Genomic DNA, 5600 nt, shown 5'->3' with positions numbered 1-5600 from the left:
CAAAAGTACAGCTGCGCTAACACTATCGAAAACTCGGGTTTCAGCGTCGGGAATTCAAATGTTGAGTCTTTATTTAATTGGATTATTTTTTTTACTTTTGGGTTCGCCGCAGTTTAAAGCGGAGCGCTGGACACGTGGTTTGCTAGGTGTCGTCTTGAAATGTCTTATTGGGAAGACGGCTTGTTATCGCTGCGTGTGTTGAAACCGGATTTGGGTCTAGAATTTGCATTTGAATAATAGTTCTCGAATGGAAACGATTTTGAGTGATTTTGCGAAAATGAAACTTCTCCCTAGTACCTAATTGGACTTATTAAATCTAGCGCCACTCGTCACTTTGGCAGACACCTGAAAGTCTCTGAACCTCCACCGTTGTGCCGAAAATACTGGTGCAACTATTAATCATTTCTCATAATCAATGACTTGTTTAGAAACTTGTTTTTAATTAAGGAATGAATTGGTAGCAAATTGATCTTTGGAAATGAACACCGAATTTTCCCATTCCAATACAATGCGTATGCACACATTGTAGCTGTCTAATTAGCATTATAATAACCTTTAATAATTAACTTTATAGTAAAAGTTTGATCAATGAGGACCATCTTGGCAGTCTATTAAATTCTTTGTTAGTATTTTGCTTAGCTAGCACAAAGGGAGTTTGAAAACTTGGACGGAGGACCGAAAAACCCTTCGAACGTTAGCTTAGAACTAGCTAGCTAGCATGACATGGGCGACATGAATGGAGTTAAAAAGTTTATCAAAAGTGAAAAATCATTTTGGGTTTTTCTTAGCTTGCTGGCCAAGAGACACACGGGAGAACGTGCTGCTTGTCAAGCCACTTCATTTTAGTAAAAAAGCCAAACGTTTTGGGAAAATCAGCCAATGCACCAAAACCCTAACCCTTAGATATTAGAAAACATGCTTTTTTTGGGGGTGCGATTTCTCAAATAATATGCAAGATACCGTATTTTCTGCACTATAAGGCGCACATAAAAGCCTTCATTTTTTAAAAAATCTGATGGTGCGCCTTACATATGGATGAATATTGAGATTGGGATTGGTAGAAGGGGAATGAAGTGATAAAGTAAGCTTTTCTTTTGTGTGTTTACAGTTGAACAAGGTTGCTGGTGTTGACATTGAGTTATGATGCTATTGAGAGTTTAGAGTTATTATTGTTATTGTTTTGAGTATTACTATATTGTGATTGAAAAAGTTTTAAAACATGTCATTAATTAAGGGTGCGCCTTATAATCCGGTGTGCCTTGTATATGGAGAAGGTTTTAAAACGTGTCATTAATTGAGGGTGCGCCTTATAATCCGGTGCGCCTTATAGTGCGGAAAAAAAACGGTAATTGACAGATTCATCGATTGCTGAAAAAATTAGTTCCAGCCCCAAAGAGAAAACCAAAAAGGGTTTGCGACCAACTTGGACCACACACGTTGCCCTTCCTGCAGATGAAAAATGAGAGCGACGCGCCATCCGGAGACCGTCTGCCGACAATCGCACGCTCGCTACGGGCATGTGATAAGATCTTGGGGGGAAAAAAATCACTTGACAAAATAGTTGATCAAATTGGAGATACGGTATGTATGACTGTGCGGTGCCACGGGAGAGAGATTGGCCCTTTTCGACAAGGCAGACGCTGGACCGCATGTCGAAGCTTGCGCTCCAAATTTTTCACAGGGAGAAAAAAAGACTTGTGTGTGACGGCCCAATTAAATCAGAGTGACGAAAAACGATTATATAACTTCATATAATGTTACATCAAACCTTGTGGGCTTAAGCGGCGTCTATTGACATGAGGTATTTTCTGCTGTGAATTGGATTTAAAGCCGCTGCGGTGTGAATCTGGCCGCGGAAAACAACTGCAGCAATGTCATCAATCGGTGCATTTAAGAAGGCGTTATGCCGATTTCGTTGGCGTGGTGCGCGTCGAATCTGCAAAACAAGCAGCTGGCGGATCTTGATTTCATCCGCTGTGACGAGTGCCTGTGTCCATCCACAAAACCAGCCCCAAATACCCTAATCCTATTGCAACCCCATCCAAAACGTTTTGGGGAGTAAAAAAAAAAACAAAAGGATCTACATTTGTGCCGGTGTCCCTCGTCAAATTTGACTCGGCAAGTGCAGAAGATCGTGCGACGCCATTGTTTTTTTTTTTCCCCTCCAAATAAAAGCCTCCTGCAAAGGAGTCTAATAAGTTGCTTGATGTTTCAGTTAATTTTCTCTTAATTTGAAAAAAATATGCCCTGTTCCTCAAGGCATTAAAGAGAAGCTTGTGATTATAACATTAAGAACTCCTGTGATATTGTTTAAGTCTTTAGTTGCATTTTCGATCACTAAATGACCCCAAATACACAGCACTGTTTGGTTCAAAGGCAGTTAAACGTGAATTTGTGATACACTTTAAAAAGTGTCCTTATCATTCGATTAATTGAAAGACTTTTCGATTCCAAAAATATTCACTTGTGCAAATATCAAATTGTTTTGTAAAAAAATTGTTAAAGGTAAGAACAAAAAACTGTTTGAAGCCGAAGAACATAATCACTATTGGAAATAGGTTGTTTATTCGTTTATTTGTTGTCGGGTGTTTTTTTTTTTTTTTTTTTAAAACAAATTACTACGCTTATAATAAAAGCTAATATCCTAACTTAATAATCTGAAACCCAACCTTAACGGCCAATTCTCCAACAAAACTTCTCCTATGTGAAAAAAATCATATCTTATTCAGTTTTGAATGCCCTTATTCTAATTTTATTCCATATTAAGCTTGTGTGACAGCAAAACATTTTCTGCCAAGTTAATAAAGGTAACGACGACAAAAGTACCAGCCAATGATTGCACGTTATTTCACTCTCGTTTATTTCCCATGGGAAATATCATTTTAAAATGATAACGGGCATAATGGAATCCATTGTGTCCCGGTATGATCGTTCCGCTGTATTTTTCCTCCATGTTGAAGTCAAAACAAAAATCTTACAAGTAAAGTCTGTTGCAGTGATACACAAGCACTTTTTTGTTCAGCGCTTCCCTCTCTTTTAAATACACATGCCAGCGACGATCGGAATCTTTTTACTGGATTGGAACGAGCACATGATCCCATACCTGCCGATCCAGACGGGCTCCAATATGCACTCCGGTGTCTTTTGTAGCGGCATTAATGCGAATTAAAGAGGGGGAAAAAAAAATCAATGTGCGATAACTGATGCGTCGTTTACAGGCGTTAATGTGTTGAGGATGTTCAATTAGAGCTACGGTTTCAGTGGGAGGAGCCACCCGAGCTCTTAAGAGAGTGAAATTGTGGATGCCAGACAAGAGGCACAATTTATATATATATTCCATTATATATAATATAATATTCTCCATTTTATGTTCTCTTCGTCTTATATTATGTTCATTTGGTTGTAGTAGTGTTGTAGTTTTAGGTTAGCGTTTTTCTCCAATTAGAATTCAGCTAAATTGTGTCGCCAGGCTGTATGAAATCTGCCCCAGGCCTTCACGATCAAGTGCGGGCGTCCGTGTACTGTAAGTGAATAGGAACATGTAGTTGATAGATAGTTGTGCTAGCCAATCAAGTGACGAGTCAGAGACTGTAAGGCCAGCTAGAAGGCCTCACATTGAATGTGACATGTACGCACATGTACATGTAGTTTTTTTTTGTGTTTTTTTGGTTTGTTTCTTTAAAAAAGTGACACTCCAAATCGTGATTAACTCGCCATTTCTTAGCAAACATGTAATTGTAAAACTCTAAATAAAACTGATATAAGGCAAGCAAATAAAAGCCTATAAAGGTCATCGCATCGATGTCGATGTGTTAGATGGCAAACTTTACTCTCAAGTGAAGTTCATTGACATGTAAATGACGTCACACACAAACAGAAAATATCCCAAAAATCATATCCATTTTTTTTTGTTGTTGTTGTTTTTTTAAGGTTACCTGAAATACTCAAGGACTTACTTCACCCTATACATGTTCCCATGCTATACATGTGACTTAAATGGCCCACAAGCGTTTTCATGTTTCTGTGTGGCTATAAATGAGAACCCATCATGTCGCCTTCACGCGAACCTCCCGCGGGGCCTGAACCGCGGCGTTATCCCAACAGACCACGGCTCCGTTGTACCGCTCAACGTATTTGTACGTGTGAATGACTTAGGTCGCGTAGTACATCGATAAAAGATATTTAACTGCCGTGTGATGGATATTTTGAGTTTACGAGGAACATATGTTTTGTGTAAACATTTTTTATAACGTTGAAGCTGTGATTTCAATGTATTTTGAACACAAGCATACAGTATGCTAAATAGCGGCGCCAATAGTGAGCGCTTCAAAACGTCCGGTTATTTTTTGCATGACCCGTTTTACGCATAGCACAACGATGCACGGCTATCACATGTGGCCTCTGGTTAGGCAACATATAACAAAGTGGGCCCTTGTAAAGCGTTGGCCATAAATCACGAGTCTTGTAAAACATGACATGCGCGCATTTGCTTTAGCTTGTTCGACAAAGCAGCCAAAAGCTAATTGCGTGGACCGTAAAGCACATCGTGCGAACAGCGCTGACCTAAATGTACAGATTTAAATGACAACGTTTTTTACATGAAATTTGATCAATTTATACTTTTACCACTGCTTGTAGTGAATGTATTTGGGTGTTCTATGTGTTGTTTAATCACATATTAGCCTTGTTGCAGTACGTCATACTCTGTTAGCTGCGCCTGGATTTTGGCCTGTTTTAGTGCCGCTTCCCCTTCTATTTATTATTTATTTTTCTCTTGGCCGAATTGAATGACCTTGATCAATGTCAGCGCTTCTCATTTACGTTTTGCCAAGCCCCGCCCCCCCATTCAACGTGCTGACTATAAATAAAACGATTATCTAAAAAATTGCATTAGTATGCCTAAACCTGTATCCTTTTGAACATTAACAAAAGAAATATCAACTTTCAACAACTGTTATTATTTTTTTACAGTGTTTATATAGGTTACAGCTTAGTGTAAAAGTGAAAAAAAAAATAACCAAGTGCATCAAAGAGCCTGAAAAAAAAGATGAAAATTCTTATTTTATTGCAATATACTTCACATGACAAAAACAAGCCTTTTCCCTGGGGTCATCCACACACCCCTGGCATGACCCCCCCAGGGGGGCCCGCCCCACTATTTGAGGAACACTGATCAATGTGAACTTAAAACCCATTGAGACGGTGCCACTATAATAAACATGAAAATTGTGAAATTTGACTTGATTTTGCCTCGCAAAGCCAGCCAGCTGGCCCACAATGACATCATCCCAGCAAGCCAAGATAGACAGATTTAATAATAGGCATCCCTGTTGACTCATTTATTTTATTGAACTAGTTCACCAGCAATTTGAGGTACAATTTGACAGGTGAAAGCAATTTTACGTACTATTTCACAAATGGCAAAAAAATACCAGCATAAGATTGTCTATTCTTAATTCTTAATCAAAATATCCCGTGAGAACCCGCCCATTTGAGAAAAAAATCGTATCACAATGTCCTTTTTTTTTTTTTTTTTTTTGCAACTATCCATTAACATCCAGCCCCTCCCTAACGATTCCGTCCTCCTTTCTGTCAACAAT

Source organism: Hippichthys cyanospilos, chromosome 10 (assembly GCF_059441005.1).
Source record: "Hippichthys cyanospilos isolate Australia breed blue-spotted pipefish chromosome 10, RoL_Hcya_1.0, whole genome shotgun sequence".
Classification (NCBI taxonomy): domain Eukaryota; kingdom Metazoa; phylum Chordata; class Actinopteri; order Syngnathiformes; family Syngnathidae; genus Hippichthys; species Hippichthys cyanospilos.
The sequence above is the reverse complement of the archived record's forward strand: the minus strand, read 5'-3'. Positions refer to the sequence as shown.